Below are 12,275 nucleotides of genomic sequence, written 5' to 3'. Positions count from 1 at the left end.
ATCGAAAACCAACGCCTTCAAACTTGTCTAACTTGTGAAATTTTGCAGACATCTCACGAATGTTGTCATCTTAGAGAAAATATTGCTTTTAGACTGTTGGAACAATTTTTCAAGAACTTAGGGAAACAAGATGAACAACAATGTAGACTTGATATATTCTTCTAGGTGTGAATACACACTTTCCTAAAGGCAATATTTCGTCCCTTATAAAAGTGATGGGGATCACGAAATCCGCTTTTGAGATACAAAGAAGAAATACAACAATAATACTCACTTTTAGTATTAATTGATTTGTGTGTTAAGAGAATGACCGAATGTAGAGAAAAGTCTCATAAATCTCTATTATCAATAGAGCACATGATCCCTTTATATAGATGTTGATCAGACATCTTTCAAATCCAAGAGATACCAGATTCTGATTAGTTACATTTCTTCATGAATGATTGTAACTTTTCATGAATAATTGTAACTCTTCATGAATGGTTATAAGTTTTCATGAATAATTGTAACTCTTCATGAATAATTGTAATCCTTCATAAATCTAAAAATTATCTCTAATACTCTTAAATTCCAACAAATACTAAGTTTTAAAAGAGTATGTGTATCTACTAATAATGAGTTAAAGATAATAATTATTGATGAGGATTACTAAAAGCATATGAAGTCTTTCATCCTAATAATATATCAAAACTTGATTTATTTATTTATTATGAAGATAGATGTAGCAAAATATATATATATATATATATATATATATATATTAATAAATTAAATTCAAATAAATAATATATAAAATAAATACATTAATTAATATTTATATAAAAATTCTATAGATTTGGAAATTCGTTTATCTAAATAACAAATTTAATATATAAAAATTGTACAAGGATTAGTTACAAAGAAATTTTATAATATATTCTACAATAAATTTTTATGATAATTAATTTTCTTTGTCCTTTACTATAATTTTATTAAAAGTCATATTTATTGTAGTGTTTAATTTATTGACTATCTAATAATTTACAGGAAATTTTTATAGAAACTAAATTTATATATTTATATATGTTAAGCAATTACATTTTGCAAAAAATACTTAAAAAAAATCTATATATTAAAAAGAATAATAATATTTAGACAATATCTTTTTACAACAATAATACATTTAATATCTGTATTAAATAAAACAGCGTAAGAATTGACGTTACAAAGAAATTTTATAATATCACCTACAATAAGTTTTTAGGATAATTAATTTTTTTTGTCCTTTACTATAATACTTTAAAAGTCATATTTATTATAATGTTTAATGTATTGACTAACAATTCAGAGGAGTGTTTATAGAAATTAAACTCTCTTTATATACTTATATGTATTAAGACATTAAATCATGAAAAAAAAAACTACTCTAGGTTTATTAAATATATTTCATCTGTAGAGGTTCGCATGATATATTACATCAATGTAGTAAAACCAAAATTTAATATTATCATTAATGTCAATAAATACAATAACTAATACTTTGTAAGAAGAATTCTATTTTTAAGTATGTCTTTTAAGTTAATTTTTTAAATAACAACAAAAGTAATCACTATTTCAATATTTGTGTTTGTGTATTTAATGATTACTTTTACTAAATAATACATTTTAATATAAAATTTATATTAAAAGTAAGATATTTAATAAACATACACCATAATGTTTCAAATATTAGTTATATTGAATTGAATATTGCAATAAATGTTTCATAAGAAAAAACATATTCGTATTATTATTATTATTATTATTATATAGGGTTAATCAATTAGTTTTTGACCAAAAACAATCTAATTTTGATAAAAAAAAATATCAATAAAATAGAATATTGAAGCTTGATTGAAACTTTTCTTCCTCTATGCTTGAAGAATGTGATAATTTCATTGAAACAAAAAATTGTAAACAAATTTTAAAAAACCTAAAACTTATTATACTTTTTCTTACTTTAACCTTGACTTTTGTATGAAATTGAACCGAAGAAATAAAATGTTAATAATTCTGTCATTTCACGTTTCTTCTCCGGCTAAATAATAATCCAATTGCATTTTATAATATCATTCTCCCCTTTTCATAGTTCACAAATTGTGCTCTATAAATTCTTGATAAAATGAACTAAGCATAGAAAATAAAGCTGGTAAAATAAGCATACCCTTATCAAAAGAACAATTTTTTTTTCCATACAATTATATTGTGTGAATATATATATAAGAAATTAAAATATATGGTAAATGGCAGTGAATTTAATTTAAGATGTAGAAAATGTAGAGGAAAAGTTTTGTGGGCACATACCTTGTGAAGTTTTATGAAGGAAGAAGCACTCATCATGATGTCCTTTGTTGCAGAAAAAAATGGAAATGAAATTAGATTAATATTTGAAAATGAAAAGATGTTGAAGGAGGAGAATGAGAAAAGTAAACCTAGGAATTTGTAGTGTTTGAAAGAGAAATAAAGACAACGCGGAATATGCATGAAACGGAAGCGTTTCTGCTCAACTTGTTCAAAAATCGATGAAAGCCAAACACTACCTCTAGCCGTTTAACACTCATTTCTGGCCCTATCCCAAATTACTCTTCTTCCTTTATAAACACATTTATTAATGTTTTTAATTCAGGAGAGCCATTTGCTCATCAAAATATTTATTATTAAGGTACATAATTTATTATACAAAAAGATTAATAGCTACATTATTTGAATAACAACCATTTAAGACTAATGATGATTTTTTCAACAAATTCAATGTTCAACATTATCATATTAAAGGTAACGGAAATAATGCTTTGTTAACAAAATGTTAGTTTAATAAATTATTTTTAACTTATATAATTATAATTATTTAACTTTTGTTATTTCTATCTTAATTATGTTTTATTAGTTTGTTTAGTTTAGTTGGAATAATTCAAAAAAACACGCCTTAATTAAGTTAGGAGTTCTTGATAAATTTAAGTATTTTTAATTAAGTTTCTATTAAATTTTGTTGGTATATTGATTATTTAACTTCTTTCTATTTTTCAATTTAGTATTTGTTAATGAAGTTTTTATGCTTTAGAAGATGTTCTTTAACGTTGTTGAGTCAAAGGTGGTCGACAAATTGGAATAAGTTGTCTCATGGATCTAATCTAATTCAAGTCCAATAAAATAAAAATATATTTACCTTTATATTTAGTCAATTGCTCATAAACAATTTTGTCAATATCTTTTAGAGCTGTCAAAATGGGTCACAACCCGCGAGCCAACCCGGCCCGTCACGGGTTCGGGCCGGGTTGGGTTTGAAAAATACAACCCACTTATATGTGGGTCAGATTTCAACCCGGCTCATTTAGACCCGGCTCATGCAGGTTGAACCCGTGGTGAGCCGGGTTGGCCCACCTAACCCACCTACCTAATTTTATTTTTTTAATTTATTATTTTATTTATAAAACCCTAAGAAATAAAATATTTTATTCACTCACTATGTATACCAAAAAAGTAACATCTACTCTCACAAATTACTTTCACGGTACTTGCTCTCATTTGACGATGCTCTCACCCTCACTTCACTCAAATTATTCAAGGAGCAGGTAAAACACCCTTCCTTTTTTCTTCTCTTTTCTCCACATTTTTGTTTCCTCACTTCTCTTTTTTTTTTTTTCAAAAACTCTATAATGACAAAAATAGAGGTTTGCGAATTTGTTTTTTGTTCTGGGGGATTTGAAGACATGGAATAATTTTTTCATGTTTTGACATGCTTATATTAGATTTTGTTCATTTTATTTAAATAATTTGAGTATACATTATTTGAACAAGCTCTTTTTGATATCTTTGAATTTGGGAAATTATGTTACAGATTAAACTATTAATTTTTTGTTGATGTTGTTGAGTATTGTTTCTCTTTTTTTTGACTAATATTTTTTTCATTAATTTTCGGAATTGTTCTGATATTAGGAAAATCTTTATTAGTGAATTTGGAGACAACAAGAACAAGGGTCAACGGTTACAACAAGAACAAAAAATGATGAATAGAATAAACTTATTTGTATGTTTTTTGTGTTTGTTTTTTAATGACATTTGGATTATATTGTACTTTTTATTATTATTTGAATTATCTTTAACATGATCTTTTGGAAGTGAAAATTGTTTAAATTTAAATTACAGAAAGTTTGTATTTTTTTTTATTTTAAAAAAAAGTAATTAATTGGGCTAGTGAGCCAACCCGTTTACCCACCAACCCGTGGTGGGTCAGGCTGGGTTCAAGTTTTTCTGGCTCGCTAATAAATGAGCCGGGTTGGGTTGGCTCACTAAGTGACCAACCCGTGGTGGGCCAGGCCGGGTCGAGCCGGGTTACACGTCTTGACAACTCTAATATCTTTAATAAGATATCTTTGATTATTTTATCCTCCGCTAGATTATTGGCCCAATAAAATGAGCGTTGGCTCAATTATGGTCCAATTGCGGTCTGTACTAGGTATAATACATATGTCCCGCCGAGTCCGAGTTAAGTGTTCGGATTTAGTCATGCTTAACCATAAGACTTACGAGTTTGAGGGAGGTTACTTTTAGTTGTTGCTTGTAGATGACCAAATGGCTGAACACATGTGGTTGTTTCAGTTTGGGACGAGAGTGAGCGTTCACGGAGAACGTTCCCCACCACTCGGTTTACGACGAGAGTGAGTCTATATAGAACCTCACTGCTCAATTTAGGACCAGGGATTCTTGGAGAGCGTTCCCTAGGTTTTGTGGACGAGATTGAGTGTTCACGGAGAACGTTCCCCATCGCTTGGTTTAGGACGAGAATGAATTCGTATAGAACCTCACAACTCGGTTTAGGACCAGGGGTTTGATAATGCTAATTCTTACCATTATTTAAGCAGCATTTTAGTGGCAAAATCAACTACTTCATAGCTTTTACTTTGTTTTATCCTCACATTTAGTGTGTTTTCTAGTTTTCTTGTGTTTATTTAGTATATGCTTGTTTTTACCTCTAATCTCTATGTTTGAGTGTGTGAAATAAAGGTTTAGGAAGCAATTCTAGTGGAGGAAAACAAGCAAGAACTCAAGAGAACATGTTTTGGGACCATAATTGATCAATTTGAAGCAAATACCCATGTTGGACGCCTTCGGAATCGCGCAAGAGCCTGAATTTTTGAATGCTGTCAAAGTTGTCCGGGCTGGGCGCCCCCAAAGGGGGGCTGGGGCGCCCCTGGCTGTAGAATTGGCGCCTGGGCGCCCCCAAAGGGGGGCTGGGGCGCCCCTGTCTGCAGAAATGGCGCCTGGGCACCCCTGACTGTTGTTTTTCTGCAGATTTGGCGCCTGGGCGCCCCTGGGGGGCGTTGGGCGCGATTTTCCGCTGATGTGTCAAAATTGGGTTATTTAAACATGGGTCTCGCGATTTTTGGGCATTGTTCTCCTCCTACACTTCATTCTTCACCTAGAGAGATTGGGAGAGGCCCTTGGAGGCTATTTGGGGGTGTTGGGAAGCTCTCCCACTCCTCCTTGGGTCTTCAAGCTTCTTCAATGGTGATTTTGCCCCTTTTGGGTTGAGGAAGAAGATGGGTCACAAATTGGAGATGGAGATGCGAAGGGGAGGCGCAAATGGAGCATGGAGCAGCTGCCAAGAACCTTGGGAAAGGCTTTGCATCTTCTCTTTGGTTCCAATTTCTTCCCTATCTCTTCAATTTTGTAGAACCCTAAGTTCTCCTCCATGGAGGGCTTTTCCTATTTGTTGAGATTAGATGTAATAAACTGAATCTTGTGTATTTTGTGATGTTAATACATATGCTTTTCCATTTCAATGTTAGTATTTGATTTCTATGCTTAATGCTTGTTGTGGCTTGATCACCCATGACTTGAATTTTGGTTCTTGATATATTGGAAAATATGACTTGAACTTAGAACTGAAATTGAACACTTAATTGATGGAATTGAGTTGTTTGTAAATGCATGAGAATGAAGTGGATGAACTCTAGTCTTGACAAATTGTAAATACACTATGTTAAATTCCTTGCACACCAACTATTTGATTAAAATACCAAAAAGAGTTTCTTGTGTTTTTGTGCACTTTGATGTCTAATTGAGTTATAAAAGGAAGAATTGTCATGTGTTGCACAAGTCTCTTGGGAAAACGATACCTGGTCTTACCAGTTTTATTACTTGAACGATTTGGTACACTTGCCAAAGTTTTAACAAGTTTTTGGGGTTCTCTGAGAGCGTTCCCTGGGTTTCGTGGAATGCATGCTCCTGTCATATGCACTGTGAGGCTGAATGGCCAATGCCTTTGGAACCGAACAGCTGAACCTACGTCATTGAAGGGAACTGTCTGGCTTTATTCATACCAAAAGTGTAAACATGTAAGTCTTGTCAAAACAATTTAATCGAAATAAACATAACATCAAAATTCAACTACTATAAACTTGAGATTAGTTGCATTCCAAGTGTTAGGAAGGACTTTTCATTATATCTTCGAGTTGATACGTCCCCAGATTGTGCAGTCAAAGCTACGATTGCGGCTACGACTTCGCCTATGTTTCCGCTCCTCCTTTCTATGCGGTTGTTCAGTGTTTCTTTGTGGAGACCTTGACGAGCTTCTTGTTCGCGATCAATCCTTCTTCACATACCTACGGAGATGGCCCGCACGAATGAGCTCTCCGATTTTATCTTTGAGTGTTACACACTCTTCAGTAGTATGTTCCGGGTTTTAATGGTATTGGCAGTGCTTTCCTTCATCAGCATTTTTAGGTGAATGAAGCTTCCTGATCGAGAGAAGTTCCGTGCCAAGGGCTTCTTCAAGGATTTTTGCCCTAGGTGCATTAATAGCGATGTAATGATTAAACTTAGGCATGCAGGGGAAGTCCTTTGGTCGAGAGCCTCCTCCCTTGTCGTAGTCGTCGAACGTTTGCCTATTGTCCTTTCTCTTTCCACCTATATCAGCTTCTCGTTGTTGCTTTCTTTGTGAGATTCGCATATCCTCCATGCAGATGAATTCAGCTACTCTTTCCTAGAGCTCCTCCATGGTTTTTGGTGGTCGCGCATATAGTTTTTCAGCAAAATATCCTGGTTTCAGGCATGGAGGAAAATTGTTGATAATAAAAGAGTGATTAACCTCTTTAACTCGTCAAGCGGTTTCGTTGTATCTTTTCATGAAGGCCTTCAAGGTTTCATCCTTCTTCTGTTTAGTATTACCAATTTTGTCGGTGTTATCTCCTATTTTTGATTGGAGGCGTATTGCCTTCTAAAGAGGGTTTCTACGGTGGCGAAACAATCTATTGTGTTTGGGGAAGAGTGTTATACCACTCCAATGCCTCATGCTTGAGTGATAAGGAGAAGGCTCTGCATATGACCGCATCACTGTCTGTGTAGAACACCATTGGATTGGTGAAGATCTTGAGATGATTGTCGGGATCTGTCGAGACATCATACTTCTCTAATACCGGAGGATTCTTTTCCGGCATTGGATGGTGATGGTTCTCTCCTTCCACCTTTTGGGTTGGTGTGATGGGAGCACTGCCGATTACGACTTCCATTGTTTTCATTCTCTCGGTTTGAGGCAGACTGTTCAGAATGGACTCGTTCCACCCTTAGAGTCGCAATCTCCTCTGTATGCTTCCGCTGTATCTCTTGATGTGCTTGCGCCTACGCTTGTATGGTTTTTGCTTGTGCCTTTATCTGTGCTTGCATCTGCACTATCAAATCTTATAAGTATATTTGAAGAACATAATTAACATTTATATAATTAGATAAATATAAATAGAAATAAACTAAATAGTTTTAAAAATATTTAATAAAAATATTTGTAAAAACTTATATACAAATTAAATTTGTTTGAATTTGGGGATGGATGGAATTGTTTAATTTAAAAAGAAAAAGGACTAAATTGAGACAAAATAAGGATTTAGATGATGACTTATTAACTTGATGTATATAGTCATTTAGGTATCTACGAGTCCTCTAACTCTGGTGAATCTTCTCGAACTGTGACATTTTTTGTTCTCAGTAGGATTGATGCTATTGTCAGTGTTGACATCTTTACTTTCAGCAGGTCTTTGCCTGGTATTGTCATTCTCAACAAGGTTTTATATTCCATCACAGTCATAACCACATAGAAAGTTATTAGGAAAAACATTTTCATTTTCTTTATTACTCTGGGTTGCCTCATTATTTTATTAGTTTTTATAAGGGAAAACATTTCATAAAAGATGACATTCCTACTTAATTTTTTTTTCCTAGTATTAATGTCAAACACTATGTATCCTTTCACAACGTTCTTACAGTCTAGGAAAACACCATTTTCTAACTCTAGAATCAAGTTTATTTATGTTGTTTTTTAGAGTGGAAGTAAAGTATAAGCAACCAAAGGTTTTCAAGATTAGATAAGTAAGAGGAATGTCATACATTAGGTCATAGGGAGTTTTATCATTAAAAACAAGGATAGATAACCTATTTATAATTTAAACGGTATGGGAGACAATATAAGATTAGAAAGCATTAGGAATATTTGATTGGAAAAGAAGACTATGGGTTTCTGTTGATGTTTGCGCTCCACAACAAAATTCTATTGAGGAGTTTCAATACAACTCTTTTGGTGATAATATAGTTAGAGTAGACAACGCAACATAGTCAAATTCAGGCTCATTATCATATGTAATGGTCTTAATGGTTTAGCCAGACTGATTTTTTATTTTTACAAAAAAAAAATGTAGTAAATATCTATTTATACATCTATTATGCATCGAAAAGGTCAAAGTGTGTCTGCTGTAATCATCAACTATAGTAAGAAAATATCTATGGGCATGAACAGATGGTATAAGAAAAAGACTCCATATATCATAATGCATTAATTCAAAATAATTAGTAGATACAAAGGTGCTTTAGGAAAGAGTAGTTTATATTGTTTAGCATAATGATATATATCGCAAACAATAATAGATGGTATTTAAACATAAGAAAAAAATTTACATATTTGTTCTATGATTTTGTGTCTAGGATGACCTAATCTATAATGTCATAACTTATTACCAACTTGTTTATAAGAAAGAACAAATCTAGAAATAAAATCTTGATCAAAAATAGGAAATGATTGTAAGTAGTAGAAGCTCTTGTAGACATTAGCATGTCTAATCATTTTTAAGAGTTGTCCTTTATCTAACAAGTCTTAAAAGAAAAGGTTACAATACAGTTTATGTTCCTGGTTAAGTTTTGAACAGATATTAAGTTAAAAAATAAATAAAAAATGTATAATACATTAAAGATAATAAATTTTTTTTAAAAAGTGAATGGTTCCTACATTTTGTCCTAACAAATTGATTAGTGCTTGTAAGCAATAATCCTAACCCTTTTAACAAAGAAACAAGAAGACGGTGATGAGAACTATCGGATTCTTTTTTTTTTTCGGTTATTGTTTTTCGAATTTAGAGATATACTTTAGATTGATCATTCCGATAACTACACCTTCTCAAAAGCTATTCTTCGGATTGCATATTTCGAGTTCTCAAACTTTATGAATTTAGTAATTCGATACATATTTCCGAATCCAAAGTCATCAATCGAAGTATCCATTCCGGTGCACAACTTTCTTTGGAAGTAAAATGGCAAAATATGAAAAACTTTAGGGGTGTAGCAAGGAAAACGTAGGGTGCAGGAAGAAGCCCCCGCTAATTCCTCGTCCCATGTGTGTTCGGTATCTTTTTGAGCTTATTTCCAACTTCACTCGCTGCACTTCCACTTTTCACTGCATACACCTCACATTATTTATTTTCTCATCCCACCATGCGTTTTTTATTGTACCCCTTTTCCCCGTTATTTCCTTTTTTAATCTTTTACTTCATGCACCGACACACTTACTCATACACTCCTACATTTTGTATTTCCACTTTTACCCTTATTTTTAATTAAACCACAACTTTTTCATATATACCATTTTTTCTAAAATTTAATAAAAGGAGTAAAAAATAAAAACAAAAAAATACTTTTCTTTTTTTACTCTTAAATGTCTTTCGGATTATTAGCAGTTTCCTAACATCAATTTTTAAATAATTCAAATATTTGAAATAAAAAATTGAAAATAAAAATTATTTTCAAATAATTTTTTACAAAAATGATTATATATTTTTTTATTGAAAATAAATAGGAGTGAGATTCGTCCTTTATATCTAAAACTATAAAAAAAAGGTTATGTATAGATATTGCTTCTGCCCCACTTCTGATGTAATTATTTTATTGGTATGATTGAATTTATTTTTAAAAAATAAACCAATTTTAAACCATGAAATGTATGTTATCAAAATATTGTAAAAAAAAATTGTTAAAAGAATATTTTTCTATATGCAAATAGCCTTTATTTATAGATGTTGAAGGACATTTATAGATGTTGAAGGACGATAAAGATATTGCTGATGCAACATCCTTCTTTCGGTCATAGAAATTTATATTAAATAAATAAATAGATGAATAATGGAGTCACATAACATAGCAATCAATCCCAACTAAGACGTTAGAGGATAAGAGCTTCTGTCACAATTTTCTTCCACCTTGTCTTCCGTATACAATTAAAAAATGCCCTCTGTTAATCATGATTTTCATAAAATACAAGGACAAAATAAATATATAATTTATTTTATAAACGAAAGATACTTTTTTAAATAATTTAAAAATAAAAAATATTTCTGAGAAAAACACATCTTAGCACTTTTTCTTAAACACTTGATGACAATATATATCTTTCACTTTAGGTTGAATCAGTAATTTGTATCCTATGATTAGTGGCTTTTAATTTGACAATGGAAATCCAAACTCATTCATAATCAATGATGGGAGCTATCAAGATTAATCCTCAATAAATTTCCGAGGTTTCTGTTTGGAGAATGAAAGAGACTTCCATTAAATGAGGCCTTTCACAATCTTACTTCAGCTTGTCAAAATTTCAAACTTCAAACGAAATCATGATTTAAATTTTGACATTAATTCTTCGTTATTAACAGGGAAAGAATCATTTTAATATCAGATGATTTCTTTCATATTTTCACCTGTTTTATTATATGATTACAACCTAATCACCATCAAAATATTTTTTCCTCTTTTCATTTTCATGTTCGAATTCTTACATTTTTGTAATAGTTAATTAGTGCAATGCATGTGTTAGAAAGTGGATTTTTAAGTCTAGGTCAACTCTATAAATCAACTTGTAAAATGAGATTTACACCTCACTTATATATTATAATTTGATCTTATTTATATTATTTATAATCGAAGTGGGACTTTCAACCGCATGCGAAGAAAAATCTTCTCTTCCTTTCATCCAGTAGTCATGTCAATGTCTTCTTTCCTTGCTTTTTCTTATTTTCTCTCCTGAAAATGATATTATGCACTCCATATTTTAAGGTGACCATGTTGACTAAAAGAGAGTGAAAGATATTTCTTCCTTCCCAAGCAGGAGCTAAGAAATTTCTTTCTGCTTTATTTTAGCTAAAATCAAAGTCATTACTTTTGTAAAAAATTGTTCTAATCATGAAATGGATTCAGTGACTCTAGACCAGAGGCTAGCTAGCACGAGAATTTTCCTTTTCTCTACCTTGCTCAACACGTTGGAGACTTTTCATTTAGACTCTCTCCCACCACTATAAATTTTCCCATCTGCAGTGCTTAATCCACAAACTCATCAAAAACTGATCGAAAATTTGTGAAGCAATTAGCCATGAATAATATCATCAGAGTGGGACTACTTGTGTGCTCGGCTTTGCCTCTTTTAAGCTGCTTCATGGAACTCTTTGTTGCTGTCACTGCTTCTCAACCACACTTCAACACAGTAGTGTCCGAGGAAAGTGAGTTGAACAAGAAGAAAGACGATGATGCATCAGTCACTGCTAACGTGGCAGCCCAGAAGCACTTTCGCCAAATTCAACACATATGTTAAGGGGATCTTCGATTACAGTTTAGGTGGTGTGCTATGGAGTTATTGATAGTTTTTTTTTTTTAGGTGTCATGTTTAATTTTCTAAGTTGATGTTGTGCGAGAGCTTCTTGTATTGTGTTAGTTGATTATTAGGGTTGCTATTGTTGACTTCTGGTGTATAAGAAAATCTAGTACTTGCTGGTGGAAGTCCAGAAACAAGCGAAAGTTGCACTGACTGAGAGAAGAGAAGCAGCGAACGAAAGTTGTAAAATGTAACTCAAACATTGGTATTCTGAATGATGAATGTATAATACAGAATAATTTATTCTTCATAGTGATGATAAAGAGAAAGCTGAAAATTAATTTCAGAGACAACTGATTTT

Source organism: Vigna radiata, chromosome 6 (genome assembly GCF_000741045.1).
Source record: "Vigna radiata var. radiata cultivar VC1973A chromosome 6, Vradiata_ver6, whole genome shotgun sequence".
Lineage (NCBI taxonomy): Eukaryota > Viridiplantae > Streptophyta > Magnoliopsida > Fabales > Fabaceae > Vigna > Vigna radiata.
This window is presented reverse-complemented; position numbering follows the sequence as displayed.